At 39.5% G+C, this 17,201-nt stretch overlaps 1 long non-coding RNA gene across 1 annotated transcript; it reads left to right on the top strand.

Annotated features, from left to right (window-relative positions):
* Window positions 1–1,340: 1,340 nt before the first annotated feature.
* Window positions 1,341–11,745, top strand: LOC132342233 (uncharacterized). The gene is made up of 3 exons (XR_009490558.1): window positions 1,341–2,229; window positions 9,351–9,512; window positions 10,934–11,745. It is a non-coding gene; the product is annotated as an uncharacterized lncRNA (long non-coding RNA).
* The last annotated feature ends 5,456 nt before the right edge of the window (window positions 11,746–17,201 follow it).

Below are 17,201 nucleotides of genomic sequence, written 5' to 3'. Positions count from 1 at the left end.
AGGGCTTGGATTCCTGGGTGCGGAAGACCCCCTGGAGAAGGGCGTGGCGACCCAGACCAGTATTCTTGCCTGCAGAATCCCATGGACAGAGGAGGCTGGTGGGCTACATTCCATAGAGTTGCAAAGAGTCAGCAGAACTGAATAGTTCCAGCATGCACGCATGCATAGTACTATACAACCCAAGGTAGCTTGAGCCTGTGGATACAGAACGTGGACCATAAGCTAAACATGGGCTTTCTACTATGCAGGAGGGTTTCCAACCCCTGCACCATCCAAGGATCAGTTTTATTTTCCTATAGATTCTGTTTTCTGCTTTTTCAGAGGCAATGTGATTCTAACCCGTAAAAACACACAATATGCTTAAAACTTCTAAGATGTAACCTATTTTATGAGGCTTGCTCTAAATCTTCAGAATAAGCTTCTAATTTCATTCTATAGCCTCTAACAACAGACCCTAGCATTCTATTTTTTCTTCTTCATATCAATTTTGTCCAGACAGAGTTTCACTAACCAACCTAATACAACTATGTTTATTCCACTTTACATTCACTTAGATGTAGTAAGAATAGTTTTATGAAGTCTGCACACAGAGGGTAGGTTGTTTTAAACAACCATTTTGCATGTGGGTAGGCATAGCCTTCAGTAGAGCCCCACTGAAGGCCGATAAAGCATCCACTTGCTCCGTGACTGAATCTCCCATGTGGTGAATGAACAGACAACTCAAAGACACTGATACTGTTATGCAGTGTGGCCAGCACGCTTCCTTTGCCCTCCACGACACTCACCCCGCCATGCACAGCTTCACTATTTGAAGTAAGATGCAGTGATTCATTGCCAGTATCCCCCCTCAGGGTGTTTTTATTGTATTTTTTCAGTTATTCACATAAGCCATTAAATGAGGTGACAATATAATTTGGGTCAATAAAACACTACTTTGGGTTCTTCTTCAAGCAATGCTGGCACAATGAATACGTCACTATTCAGGCCTGATCGCTGGAAGGACCTTTGAAATAGTACCAGTGGAGCAGAGAACAGACGTTGCTTAATTCTGCTTATTTTCAGGACAGTGTGTTTGAATTTGCTGTAGTAGAAATAGCAAAACATAGTTGTCTCATCAACTTCAGAGGCCACTTCAGTACCAGAAGTTTTATAGTTAGTGGAAAGGCGTTCCGGATTTTGCCAATCTATTGACTCTTTTAAAACTTCATGGGCAATGTTATTAAAAGTTTTGATTCTCACAAGTATGTTAGATAGTTTGTTAAGGCTAGCAAAGAAACAGCTAAGGAGATATCGTTTTACCAGCAGTCACCTTTAAACTATTTTTCACACAGTAAGCAATATACTCAAGGTAAGCAATGGATCATCAATTTGTTGCCGAGTCCAATCTCACTCTGTTTGCTGCCAATAAATCCAAGACACAAGGTGTTGAGGCAAAAAATATGCTTTTATTTGGAAAGATGACTGAGAAGATGGAACGTCATCAAGTCCTAGCTCGCTCCACTCCCCACACGACAGGCCACGGAATCCGAGAGAGGAGGTGTCGAGGCAAGGAAAACAGCTTTTTCCGAAAAACAGTGGGCCAACAAGATGGCAGGCTGGTGCCTCAAAATAACCGTCTAATCAGGGTCTGGATGCCAGGTTCTTCAACAGATCAGGGGTGGAGGGAGGTGAGGAAGCAAAGTAAAAAGGCCATTAGTCTTGCTAAGCTCTCCTAGAATGGCAAGCCTCAGTCAGGGGATGTGTCAGTTTCTTCCTTCCTGCCATCCACAGGTGGACAGGGTTCCGATCAGAAGCACTTTTTAACGGGCAGAGAGGCGGTGTTCTTTTAAGTAAGTCATTAAGTGCGACTGTAATAGCAAATGCAACAGAAAGCAAATCCAAGAAGCAGTTCCAGCACGGAGTCAGGTGCTTCCTCCCTGCACCGGGCTCGAAACAGCCGTTTTGTCGGGACCGGATGTCCGGTTCTCTCGTGGATCAGAGATGGCGGAGTTGGTGAGGGAACAGTAAAAAGACCTCTTGAAAATGTCTCCTAGAAGGACAAGCCTCAGGCGGGGGGATGTGTTCATGTTAATGTCTCTCCTCCTGAAATCTAGGAAGGGCCAGGGTTATGAACAAAGGCGCTTCAGTCAACAGCCGGCAGAAGGCGGCAGTGTTCCCTGCGGCAGGCCGTTATGGATGCTGCAATAACAAAAGCAGCCAAAAAAACAAGCATTGAAGTCACAGAAACAGGTACGCTATGGAGTCAAAATTAACTCTTCTCGTTACAACTTTAAGCCTGAAATATACAGAGTTAAGCCTGAAGGTAAAACGAGTTAGGAAAGTTGCCATTCCTTTTCAAGTTGCAGTTGAATCAAACACACTTAACGACATTACGTGAGGCGCTACATTTACAAACGCGTAGCCTCTCCTATTGCCAAGCGATGCTCACAGGAGGAGAGGAGGCGGAGGAGGCTGAACTAATTAGAGGGCATCCTAATTACTGTGTTGATATTTCAGCACAATCAGCTCACTAATCAATAGTAGAGTCCAAGCAAAGAGTCGAATTTTATGCTGTCTTTAAAAGCTCCGTGGATTTTCAAAGACATATTTAGCATTCCGGTAGATTGCCTATGACCTTGCTCATTTGTAATGAAATATCTCTAATACACTAACTTTAAAGTTCTCACTATTAAAAAACAGGCATCTGAATTTCTGGGACCTGATAACACATAAGTATTACTGCTGGTCGGGACACTTTATATAGCTCCTAGATGACCCTCAGCATCAACAAAGCAGCATTTGGTGTTGCGTTTGTCTTCTTAGGGGACCATCTGGGACTAACCCTAATCTCTTGTTTTAATGCCCAGTAATTGGTATATACCTATAGTTCTCTTTTGTGCCTGTGTTAAGTCACGTCAGTCGTGTCTGACTCTTTGTGACACCGTGGACTGCAGCCTGCTAGTCTCCTCTGTCCATGGGATTCTCCAGGCAAGAATACTGGAGTGGGTTGCCATGTCCTCCTCCAGGGGATCTTACCAACCCAGGAATCAAACCCGTGTATCTTTGTCTCTTGCATTGCAGGCAGATTCTTTACTGCTGAGCTATCAGTGGAAGCCAATTAACTTGAAGGCTTCTGATGTGAAACTTTTATTTTCCTTAGGCTAGGAACACTGAGTACATTAAACTGACCTGATAGTTGACATCAGAATTTCTACAGACCAATATGTGTCTTGTCAGGCTTTGAGTTATAGCTCAATGTTCTCTGGAAGAACCTCGGTGCAGTTTCACTGGATGGGCCTAAGAAACACAGGGCACAGGTCTCTCCCTCAACTCTCATCATGCAATTAATTTCTGTTCCATCTTCAGAAAAAGAGGAAATTAAAATGTGAACCTGAATAGTATAGTAGAAAAAAGTAGACTCTGAAGCCAGGAAGCATCAGTCAGAATGCTATAGAAAGTTCACATATTTATTAGAGGAGTGATACTGTATATGATATTTAAACCTCTGGTGTGATTGGACACACACATCATAGGAGAGCTCTGAGGTCTGTATGACTTAATTTGAATAACTGAACTTGCAAAAAATTTTTGTGAGGAATTGCTTCCTCTAAAAACTCTGCCTTCTCAATGGTTTCCTATAAATATGGAATGGGAAAGGAAATGCCCACTGGACTAGCTCAAAGTCAAGGCTTCCTGTACATTATCTGAACTGATGATTTTTGTAAAATAAGGTAAATAAAAAGAGTTAAAGTATTTACCCCTTAGAAGTAGTTGCCCTGTGGCAAACAGTAACCAGTAAGATTCGTTGCTTTTTCATATTAAAACCAAAAATCTGTACATTTATAATATTTTGAAAAATTATTCTTTCAAGCAGAGAGCTTAAGTTAGAGCAGTAATGAGTGACCATTTTTATTTATTCATAAATATTTACTGGGTGCCTACTAATGTCTGACCATCAGTCCAGGCACTGGGAGTATAAGAATGAACTAAGCAAACAAGTGTCCCTGATCTATGGAACTTGCATTCCAGTGGCAAGAGATAGACAACATAATGCTTAAGTAATGATCTACAGATGTAGAAGCAAACATGCATTCACATATATTAGAAGGAAATACGTGATACAGTTGAAAATTGAAAAGTAGAAAAGTAAAGTTTAAAAGCAGAAGAGGATCAGAAGGTAAAGGGGTTTAGGAGGGTTGGGAGTGAGATTACAGTTTAAATAAAATGGTCAGTTGCTACGAGGAAGACGAAATCTGAGAAAAGACCTAAAATAATGTTTTTAAAAATCATTTTGGATAATAAACAAAGGAATCATTGAGGTGGGAGGCTAAAAACTTTCCATGATCCTGAAATGTTAACTAAATATTGAAGTAAGCCAGGCCTTAAAAAAGTTAAATAAACCCTGATTTTGAAAAAAGCTTAAACGTCTTAAGCAAAAAAAATGTTAATAATTGCATCAGATAAGGGTTGTAGTTTTTCCCACTCTGGGCACCAAGCTCTTGACCAAAATTGTCACGTGCATAAAGAATAGCCTTGCGGTTGCCAGGAGAAGAGGAGGGATGTACTGGGAGCCTAGACGTAGCAGATGCAAGCTATTATACACGCTGTGGATAAATAACAAGGTCCTACTCTATAGCAAGGAACTAGTCTCAATATCTTGGGATAAACCATATTGGAAAATAATGTATACATGTAACTGAGTCCCTCTGCTTTATGGCAGAAATTGACATATAAATCAACTTTACTTCAATGATTTAAAAAAAAAAATAGTGAACAGATTCAAATCCTAAAATATCCTTTTAGGATTTCAAATCTTAAAGATGATGCTGCGAAAGTGCTGCACTCGAAATGCCAGCAAATTTGGAAAACTCATCAGTGGCCACAGAACTGGAAAAGGTCAGTTTTCATTCCAATCCCAAAGAAGGCAATGCCAATAAATGCTCAAACTACTGAACAATCGCACTCATCTCACACACTAGCAAATTCATGCTCAAAATTCTCCAAGCCAGGCTTCAGCAATATGTGAACCATGAACTTCCAGATGTTCAAGCTGGATTTAGAAAAGGCAGAGGAACCAGAGATGAAATCACCAACATCCGCTGGATCATCAAAAAAGTGAGAGAGTTCCAGAAAAACATCTAGTTTTGCTTTAATGACTATGCCAAAGTGTTTCACTGTGTAGATCACAATAAACTGTGGAAAATTCTTAAAGTGATGGGAATACCAGGCCACCTGATCTACCTCCTGAGAAACCTGTATGCAGGTCAGGAAGCAACAGTTAAAAGTGGACATGGAACAACAGACTGGTTCCAAATACGAAAAGGAATATGTCAAGGCTGTATATTGTCACCTGCTTATTTAATTTATATGCAGAGTACATCATGAGAAATGCTGGGCTGGATGAAGCACAAGCTGGAATCAAGACTGCCAGGAGAAATATCAATAACCTCAGATATGCAGACGACACCACCCTTATGGCAGAAAGCAAAAAACTAAAGAGCCTCTTAATGAAAGTGAAAAAAGAGAATGGAAAAATCGGGCCTAAAACTCAACATTCGGAAAACTAATATCATGGCATCTCATTCCATCACTTCATGTCAAATAGATGGGGAAACAATGGAAACAGTGAGAGACTTTATTTTGGGGGGCTCCAAAATCACTGCAGATGGTGACTGCAGCCATGAAATTAAAAGTCGCTTGTTCCTTGGAAGAAAAGTTATGACCAACCTAGACAGCGTATTAAAAAGCAGAGACATTACTTTGCCAACAAAGCTCCATCTATCAACGCTGTGGTTTTTCCAGTAGTCATGTATGGCTGTGAGAGTTGGACTGTGAAGAAAGCCGAAGAATTGATGGTTTTGAACTGTGGTGTTGGAGAAGACTCTTGGGAGTCCCGTGGACTGCAAGGAGATCCAACCAGTCAATCCTAAAGGAAATCAGTCCTGAATATTCATTGGAAGGACTGATGCTGAAGCTGAAACTCCAATACTTTGGTCACCTGATGTGAAGACCTGACTCATTTGAAAAGACCCTGATGCTGGGAAAGATTGAAGGCAGGAGGAGAAGGGTATGACAGAGGATGAGATGGTTGGATGGCATTGCTGACTCAATGGACATGAGTTTGGGTGAACTCCAGGAGTTGGTGATGGACAGGGAGGCCTGGCGTGCTGCGGTTCATGGGGTCGCAGAGAATCAGACACAACTGAGCAACTGAACTGAACTGACTGAATGAACAGATTCATCACCTCAGCAAAAACTCTCATGGCAATTCTCCCAAGCCTTGTTTCTATCATCTATTCACCATTCAAAGCAGAAATATTATTTTGGTTTAGACCATATAAGATTATCAGAATAGTTAATTGAAAAAGAAACCACAATATTTTTTCAGTGTTAACTTCGGTTCATGGTGTATGTATATATACATAGACACAGATGTATATGTGTACATATACATAAATGTGTCTTTCACCAACCATGCAGGGTCAATAGCTGTAGCATGGACATGAACACTAGACTCAGCTAGGGAAAAGCATCTGCCTTATATGTCTATTTCTTCTGCTAATTGCTTTCATTAATGCTTTTATGAATCCTCTGGTATTCATGTTAAGAGTAGTCTTATGTTTATTAGGATCTTTGTCTCACTCACCAATCAAGAACCTGAAGAAATTTTCCTGTGAGTTTCATCTATTGATTGCTACATGAGTTGTTCCCCACACAACAGTTTACAACAAGCTAAAGGCCTGCTTCCTTACTCACCTGTGAATGGATAAGTTCTGCTTCAGTCATTTCTATGAATTAGAAATGCTGAATTTTGCCTCCTTGGTAGAGCCAGGAGAGCATGAACACTTTGTACTAAGTCAGAATTTTGAGAGGCATATCTAACACATAACCAGCTGTGCAAACTTAGGCAGTTTTCCAACTCATCCAAACACTACTCTTCCTGTATAGAAATGAGAAGAATACTATCTGCATCAAAGGGTTATAATGAGCATTAAATAAGACCAGGGATATAAAGTTTGACAGTGCTTGATACATTATTAAAGATCTATAAGAGTAACTCTTAATTTTTTTTTTTTTTGCCAAATTCTCTTCCAGACATATTCTAAAACTTATGTGAGAGAAATTAGATCTGATATCTCTGGTATTCAACCCCTCCTCTGTGGTAGTAATGTCTCAGTTGCAAACATCTTCCTTGGGCGGCTGTAGAATGCCTGGACAACAACAATTGTTCAGGCTGTAACAATTCCCAAGAGACAAAGGCACTGGATACACCTAATCAAAATGACTACACAGAACCAAACCAAGAAACGTCACTTCAAGCTTAGCCATGAACTGAAATGACAATAATTAGGTACAGTAAGAAATTCTTTCCTATCTTCAGGTCGTATCCTGCCGTCACTAAGAAAATGTCTTTAGATGACTAGACTGGCCCCTAGTAAGACTAATTATTACATTGACAATAATTAGGAGCTGTTTTTTACTTTAAGAAAAAGCGGAACAAGAGGAAATCGGTCTAGTTTGTAACATCGGAAGAGGTTACCAGTGGAGAAACGGCAGCTCACACGTTGAAAATCTTTAAGCCATTGCCTCATTATCTGGGGCAGCTTAGGCAAAGTGATGCTGAGCACAGGAGAAAGGATTACAAGACCTCCTCATCCTATGCCTCGCTCTGCGCTTCTGTGAGTCACCAATCGGGAGCAACATAGGAAGACGTCAAAGTTTCTCCTGCCAAGAGACGGCTTTCTGCCTCTACGGCCATAAAAATATAGTCAAGGGGTAGCTGAAGATTTGGATAAAAACGTGTGTCCAGTTTGCACTGTACAGCCACATTACTTGTAACCAGTAAACAAAAATTTGCTAAAAGCAGATTTGCTAGCCTAACTTGTTCTTTGGGAATACTAATTTTTTTCAGATGTTAACACATCACAATACAATATAGTACCATACAGCTTGACTTGGGCAGTATGCTTTTGCCTAGTTTAAAAGTGTCACTAGCTTCTCTTTTCTCAGGAAATGTCCCTTATGATTATTAACGAACTGCAGCCACCTCGACGTTATTAAACGTAATTGTCTGTTTACGGAGCATTTGACCCGTTGTTTCTTCTTTAAGATCTCTTCCATTTTGGTCATTTCACTGCTCATCCAAAACTACCTCAATAGGGGCTCAGAGAAAAAAAGAAATGATATTCATCAGTTAATTGATTCCTTTTTAATAGCATAGAAACAGTTTGATGGAGCTTGAATATATTTGTTAAAATGAGGTTTGAAAGTTATTTATGATTGACGTAACACTTTCTGTATTCAAATGCACATGGTCAAGGTTTGATTGTATTGAATTATAAGTGGGTTTCTGTTTTATAAGAGGACTTTGCTTATCACCAATCATTCTTGTCATGAATGTTTACAAATGCTGATAGTCTCCAAATGTTTACATATTGCTTTTATCTTTTAGGCACTCAAATGCTGTCCCCCAGTGACTCATTTAAATCTACCATGAATAATAATCAAACTAAGGAAAAAATGAATTCTCTCAGGACTGATATATGTCTTCTGCTTTCCTTGAAAACAGCCAACAACATTCTCTGTCTTTTTTCTCTTTCTTTTGGAATAACTCAAGGCTTCCCCCCAAGGAATACTTTTCTGTTCCCCAAGGTGATACACTTCATTTAGAAATGTAGACTAGCATTGACCTTAAACTTGCTTTCCTGTAAGTCCACTCCCACCCAGGGCACCGTGCCTGTGGGCTGCTCCTAAGAATCAGCCCCTCCAAGGATAAGATGTTCATAGTCAGCTGTCATAGCTTCCCATGTTGTTACAGCAAACTATGGCGGTGGTTTAGTCTCTAAGTTCTGTCCAACTCTTGCGACCCCGTGGACTGTAGCCCTCCAGGCTCCTCTGTCCATGGCAAAAACACTGGAGTGGGTTGTCATTTCCTTCTCCAGGGGATCTTCCTGATCCCAGAATCAAACCCCAGGTCTCCTGCATTGCAGGCAGATTCTTTACCGACTGAACCATGAGGGAAGCCTTTCAACAAACTACACGTGTTCAGTTCTGATTTTTGTTCTTACATCAAATACTTTAGCTCCCATTACCTTGCATTGCTCTTTCCCGACTTCTTCCCTAGTTTTTATTTCACTTTCTCTCAGACAGGAGAAGCCAATGAACAATTCTAAACATCTCCTGGCACTGTGCATGAAGATGCAGTGACCCAGTCCTCTCCTGAGGCGATGACCCCCCAGTGTCTCCTATGAGGGTCTGTGATAAGGCATCAAGATTCAGTAGAAACCTATTCTAGATGAGAAAAGAGTGAGTGGGATAGAAGGCAATTTATCTCACAACAGTCAGAGAGAAATTATGTTTCCCCCCAAAAGGATTGCAAACGTGAGGAACGATCAGACCTAGTGGGAGATGTCACTGAAAGAAAAGCATTAACCAGTGTGTCCAAGCCTTTTGTCTAAAATTGCTAAAAACCATTGAATCTGTACTTAGAATGAAGAATGGTCTGGATTCCTCTCTTCATTTCAACTTAAAAGGTAAGTGTGTAATAAATTTAATGGTTTAGATAATATCTAAAAATACAGTTTATGTAACATAATCATGGCTGGAGTAAGCTAGTTAATTTTAAGTATCTCCTTTTACTGAAGTCAGAGTCACAGGCACAATACCTTTTCCCTCTTCCCTGACCCCCATACTAACACAACACACACACACACACACACACACACACACACACCCTTAATATCTGCCTCTAATGCAAACTATTCTGAGTAAGTGCCTTAATAATAGAGACTTATCCATAGTTGCATCCATTAAACCCAAATAGATGTGTAAATACATGTTTGTTGAATCACCTAATTAATTACAGAATGAAAATAAGTTAGATGAGACCATGTGGATGGCCAAGACTAAGGCCAATACTAGAAGGGGAAGAAAATCATAAAATATATATATATATATATATATTTTTTTTTTTAAGTCAGCATGCATGTTCAAAGCCTGAGTGTAGAAATGAGATTTCTCATTGTTTTTTTATTTTGTTGTAGAAAACATTAATCCTAAAGTATTACATAAAATTAATCACCTCCTGTTTTCAAAGTTCTCCCATTTCATATAACCTCTGAAATATAGACATCCTCCTTATTCAAAAGAGCACAGCAAGTAGCTGGTTCCTGAAAGCTTGCTCCAGAGAGTGGCAGCATGCTCACCAAGCTGCGTTTGGACCTGGTGATTTACGTAAGCAGTCTGACAAACCTCACTCCTGTGGGGAAAGACTGGCGATCCAGAACAAAATAACATATGCAATCAAAACAGGCTAGACACTTTTCTAAAAGAAATCCTTAAATATCTGCTACACCGGAATTGATTGAATAATCCATTTGAACAATGATATCTGTAAAACAACACACAATGGATTTTTCAGGATAAAATGAATTTCTCTCACAAACCTCTCATTGGTGCAGAAGTTCACACTCTTTCAGTGTTTTAATTTTAAAAAAAAGACAGCTCTTTTGTTTGACCTCCCTGAGATAGGTCTCCCTTAAAAAAAAAAAAAGAATACTGAAATTAATTATGTTTCAAAGCTCATGTGACCACACATCTTGGACGCATTTACGGACATATTTCTTTTTGAGTTTGGACACTGATTTCCAAACCATTCCAGATGGTGAGTTTTTTTTTCAATATCATTTTCTAATGATCTATGAACCCTAAATATTTTTTCTTGCACTATATAAATAAAGTCCTCTTCTTTAACTTGAATGCCCTTGTCTGGTACACTTTTATCTCTCACCTCCCATGCTTTGTCACTGTTTTGTTCTTTTCTAATAATTAAATATTTTTGTTCTTGTGTTTCAGGTATAAATTGCAGCATTCATTTCACACTGAATAGAATTCTATATTTTGTAAATATTCAAACTTCAGAGTTTTAATTGTATTCTGCAATTTTTGTCTCCAGAAAAGCCGTTCTGTTTACGGTGAAGAATGGTTAGTTCCCCTTCAAATTGTAAACTCTTCAGTTGGTGAAACAAAACCGAAGCAGCAGCAATAACCACTCGGTTTCCATTCCTCGTGATTCCAAAACTAACAGAGGTTGACCTGTGCGTGTGTGTGTGGAGAGTCGTGTCCAGCTCTTTGCGACCCCGTGGACTGTAGCCTGCCAGGCTCCTCTGTCCGTGAGATTCTCCAGGCAAGAATAGTGGAGTGGGTTGCCATTTCCTCCTCCAGGGGATCTTCATGACCCAGGGATCAAACCCATGTCTCCTTCATTGGCAGCAGATTCTTTATCGTTGAGCCACTCAGGGCTGACAGTAAGCTAAAATGGGCTTGATGTGGCCATACCTCTCAGAGCGGAGAACATGAAGCTGCAGCTGTCTGTGGACTGCTTTGATGATCTGTACATTAATTTCATTATAAAAACCAAGATAAAGTTTGCTAGTAAAGCTAATGATATTATAAAATTTGTGAATCAATTTTAATATGTATTTTACTTCCACGTGATGACAAGTATTACAACCTTGTAAGAAGTAGAATATTATCATCAGGTTTGTTTTTCTTAGTTTGAGCAAGTAGCATTTTCGTTTAAGCAGATTTGCCTCAAGGCCAAAGCTTCACTTTCATCCTTCTAGATCTACTCTCTGCATCATTAAGTTATTTTTTTCTTACATTTTAAAACAAAAAGCTAATTGATATGAATATTTCCCCTGATAATACTTATATTCCCATTCCTTGAGATGATGGTTTTAATAAAAGCTGTGATATTTATTAAAATTTTATTAATTTGATGCTTGAAATATACTACAGTAAATTATAACATAAATTGAAAGTGAGAGTGAAAGTGTTGGTCACTCAGTTGTGTTCAACTCTTTGAGATCCCGTGGACTGTAGCCCACAAGGCTCCTCTGTCCGTGGTATTCTCCAGGCAAGAACACTGGAGTGGGTGGCCATGCCCTTCTCCAGGGGATCTTCCTGATCCAGGTATAGAGCCTGGGTCTCCGACATTGAAGACAGATCCTTTACCACCTGAGCCACCAGGGAAGCACATACAATATATTACATGCATCTATTTCACAGTTTCCATTACTGAAAATGAAATATAAACTCAAATCCTGTGCATTAATGTATATATATTTATATCATGCTTATTAAGCATGATAAATGAATTATGTAAAATATTTCAATATAATTTCCTGTTTACCTTTTTTTGGAGGGTAAATTTTAAGCAGATTTGTAGATAAACACAGCCTATACTGTATGGAACTGAACCATTTAATAGCTCCCAATAAATACTGTAAGTATAAGGGGCACACTAGGAGCTGTACAAACAAGTTGGATATAAAATTGGAATCTAAAATTTCGAGTATCAACATGCATAACACATCAATAATGAAAAAGCAAAGTCACATTACGGTACCGAAAGGATCTAGGGCCCCCCGAAATGAAGTTTCTCTCTCAGAGTGATGTTTTAGTAGCGGATGTACATGCAGTATAAGCACTGAAGAGCCGTGCTTTGGCAGCGCCTGCTGAAGCCCTGTCCAAAGCAGATGACTTTCCTGCCAGTGACTCAATCACAGCAGCTCCTCTGGCAAGTCCAGGCCTCTCATGCTCAGATGCCAATAAATATCTGGATCATAAGACTTTCTGTCCTGCTTCAGCAAACTTCCACGTATAATTTGGCTTCCAGTGTAGACCTGCTTAAAGGATTATTGTGCTGGCCACGTTTCTGTAAATATGCATGTCCACACGATAGCTCTATTTCCTTCTGGAAATTAGCAACTGACAACATGATTTGACATATCATTTCCTTGTGATATGTGATTTGAATTCATCCTCTAATGCATGTGCTGTGTGCTGTGCTCTGTCCCTTCAGTCGTGTCCGACTCTTGAGACCCTGTGGACTGCAGCCCGCCAGGCTCCTCTGTCCATGGGATTCTCCAGGCAAGAACACTGGAGTGGGTTGCCATGCCCTCCTCCAGGGGATCTTCCTGATCCAGGGGATCAAACCCACGTCTCTTTAGACTCCCGCGTTGCAGGCAGATTCTTTCACCTGCTGAGCCAGCTGGCAAACCCCTCTGATGCATGGTAAGAGCTAAAAGCTATTCATTGCATTTGTAAAAGTCGCTCAGTTGTGTCCGACTCTTTGCAATCCCATGGACTATATAGTCCATGTAATTCTCTAGGCCAGGATACTGAAGTGGGTAGCTGTTCCCTTCTCCAGGGGATCTCCCCAACCCAGGGATCAAACCCAGGTCACCCACATTACAGGAGGATTCTTTACGAGCTTAGCCACTAGGGAAGCCCAACTCATTGCATTAATGAATGAATAAATAAACAAGAACTGGGCTTTCCAATGGCTCAGTGGCCAATACTCCACGTGCCACAATGCAGGAGATGTAGGTTTGATCCCTAGGCCTGGAGGATCACTGGAGAAGGAAATGGCAATCCACTCCAGTATTCTTCTCTGGTAAATCCCTGAAAGTGTAAGATGACTCATGAGGCTTTTTGACAATCTGACCACTTTCTTTCCTTGAAGGCACATTTCCTCATGCAGTTTTTATTTTATACTTAACAGATTGTATCACTATATCTAGAGCAACAAAATATTTTTGTACTTTTGCATCCATCTTTACTATCTGAGCTACCAGGGAAGCCCCATACATAAAGAACAATACCCGCTGTTCAGTTCAGTTCAGTTTCTCAGTCGCGTCCAACTCTGTGCTGCCCCATGAACCACAGCATGCCAGGCCTCCCTGTCCATCACCAACTCCCAGAGTCCACCCAAACTCATGTCCATTGAGTCAGTGATGCCATCCAGCCATCTCATCCTCTGTCGTCCCCTTCTCCTCCTGCCCTCATAAAAATAGGTAAATAAACTGGATCAAAAATACACACTTTATGTTCTTTTCCAAATCTCAGCTTCAATGGTATTTTTAAAAGACCCATCAAGTCAAGTATAACAGTAAAGAGACAATAGAACAAAAGTTTAGAATCTGAAAGCAGAAGAAGTGGGAAGTAATTTATTAAAATAATAACAATAATGATGAACTGTGTATCTAAAGCTACTGACACAGGGTAAGCAGAAGATAAATTCAGTCTGCAGAACTTACAATAAGCCTAGAAGTAAGTGGCAGCAGGACTCCTGGAGAGAGGAATGAAAGCTGTAATAACAGTAAGGGGCTGCTGAAAGTCTGCTTAAGAAGCAGGTGGGTGACCTTGCTCATCTTCTGACCTACACCACGCAGGTGGGTGATGGGGCCTACCAACCCCGGCAGAAGAATGAAGTTCAGAGAGCAAACCAGTGTGAAAAAGGCAACATAGCTGTCAGACCTCTGGTCTCACTCTCTTTATGGGAGGTATTAGCTTTGATAAAGGACGAAGTTAAAGGGTAATACAAGAAACAACCAAATCCAGCGTGTAGAATATTCCATAGTCTAAATAAGCTGGCTTCTTCTGTGAAAGCTCAATGGGAAAAAAATTAAAAAATGATTAATGATGAAATAGTGTTTTAGAATGAAAAAAAGTTATGTACGAATGCACATAAAAGTTAAAATGTGTGGACTTTGCATCTTTTTCCTCTATTATATTTTTAAATGATTAAAAATGATTATATATGATTATATGAATTAACATATATTTGTATACATTATAATATATACTGTATATCATAGTAATATAGATATAGATACTATACAATATATAGTATAGTACACAGAGATATCTTATAACACATGTAATTAAGTATGTGAAATGGTTATTTGATGACCATTAGATAAAGTACTATATATGTACATGTATCTATAGATGTAGATATTCATTACTATATCTGTATCATATATTTTATTTATGTAAATATTAATATATAGTAATATGTTAATATATGTAAATAATATATATTATTTATCTGTATCATATATCATTTATTTTATTTTATAACATATCATATATGTTATATTTTTATTTATATATTTTTATATTGTATTTTTTACTTTTCATTTTATATTATAGTTGATTAGCAATGTTGTTTTAACTATACCTATAAATGATATTCTGTTTCAAATTCTTTGCCATTTAGACTTCCCTGCTGGCAAACAGTAAACAATCTGCCTGCGTATGTGGGAGACCTGGTCTTGATCCCTGGGTCTGGAAGATCCCCTGGAGAAAGGAATGGCAACCCACTCCAGTATTACTGCCTGGAGAAGTCCATGGACAAAGGATCCTGGTGAGCCACAGTCCACGGGATCGCAAAGAGTCAGACACCACTGAGTGACTAGCACTTTCACTTTCGGCTATTACAGAATATTGAGCAGAGCTCCCTGGGCTGTAGGTCCTTGTTGTTCATCTATTTTTAAATACAGCAATATGTACACTTCAATCAAAAACCGCCATCTATCCCTCCCGGCCACATTTTTCCTTGGAAATGGTACATATTTCCCTAAGTCTCTGAGTCTGCTTCTGTTTTTAAATAAGTTTATTTGTATCATTGTTTTAAGATTCTGCATATACGTCATCTCATATAATACTTATCTTTCATCTGACACACTTCACTTAGTATGACAATCTCCATGTAGCTGAAAATGGCATTATCTCATTCCTTTTCACGGAGGAGCAATACTCCATCGTATATGTGTACCACAGCGTCAGTACCCATTCAACCACCAATGAACATTTAGGCTGCTTCCGTGTCTTGGCTGTTGTAAAGAGTGCTGCAGTGAACCCTGGTGTTGTGCATCCTTCCAAACTGTATTTTTTCCCTCTGGATATACGCCTAGGCGTGGGACTGATAAATCATACAGTAGCTCTGTTTATTTTCTTAGGAAACCTCCACACAGCTCTCCAGAGTGGCCGCACCATTTATATTCCTGCCAACTGTGTAGCAGGTCCCCTTTTTTCTGTACCCCCTTCAGCATTTATCGTTTGTGTGTTTTTTAATAATGGCCTTTCTGACCAGTGTGAGGCGGCATCTCGCTGTAGCTTTGATTTGCATTTTTCTAATAGTGATGGTGATCATCTTTTCATGTGCCTCTTGTTCGTGTGTGTTTTCTTTAGAGAAATGTCCACTTAGGTCTTCTGTCCATTTTTAGATTGGACTGTTTTTTTGATACTGAGCTACTTGAGCTCTTTGTACATTTTGGAGCTCTTTGTACATTATGGTTGCATTGTATGCAAACATTTTCTCCCTTTCTATAGGTTTTCTTTTCATTTTGCTTATGGTTTCCATTAGCAAAAGTTAAAGCTTTTAAGTTGAACTAGATCTCATTTGTGTATTTTTGTTTTTATTTTCATTACTCTAGGAGGTGAGTCAAAAAAGATCTTGCTGCAATTTATGTCAAAGAGTTTTCTGCCTATGTTTTCTTCCAAGCATTTCAGAGCATTGGGTCTTAACTTTAGGTCTTCAATTAATTTTGAGTTTAGTTTTGCAGATGGTGTTAAGGAATGTTCTAATTTCATTTTTTGACATTCAGCTCTCCAGCATTGCCAGCACCTTTTACTGGAAAGACTGTTTATAACTCCATTGTATAGTCTTGTATCTTTTGTCATAGATTAATTGACAATAAATGTGTGGGTTTATCTCTGGGTTCCGTCCTGTTACACTGATCTACATGTCTATTTTTGTGCCAGTCTGATAGTGTTTTAATGACTGTAGACTTGTAGTATAGTCTGAAGTCAGGTAGCTTGATTCCTCCAGCTCCGTGTTTCTTTCCCAAATTGCTTTGGCTACTCAAGGTTTTTGTGTCTTCGTGCAAATGTTGTATCTTTTTCTTCTAGTTCTGTCAAAAATGCCATTGGTGATTTGATGGGGACTGTATTGAATCTCTGGATATCCTTGGGTAGTGTAGTTACTTTGACAGTGTCGATACTTCCAATCCAGGAACCTGGTGTATCTTCCCATCTCACTTGGCACATTCCTATCAGCAACCAATGTGCTCACCTATGTCTGTCATGCCTACAGAGGGAAACAGAAGGTCCACTGGGTTAGAATTCTAGAAACTAAAGAGAGGAAAACAAAGTTAAAGACTCAACATACTTTCTGTTGAGTATGGCTCCTAATTACTTGACTTACTATGAACAGGGCAAAAGATGTTTAGATACTACAATCCAGGGAGATAATTACTCAGAGCATAACTCCCTGCAGAAAAGGACAGACAATGGGCCTCGCAAGCGGATGGAGAAGACCTGCCCGATTCCCTGCTGCATCGAGAATTATAACCGCAGCGCAAATGTGTGTC

This window comes from Bos taurus, chromosome 14 (genome assembly GCF_002263795.3).
Source record: "Bos taurus isolate L1 Dominette 01449 registration number 42190680 breed Hereford chromosome 14, ARS-UCD2.0, whole genome shotgun sequence".
Classification (NCBI taxonomy): Eukaryota; Metazoa; Chordata; class Mammalia; order Artiodactyla; family Bovidae; genus Bos; species Bos taurus.
This window is presented reverse-complemented; position numbering and strand designations above follow the sequence as displayed.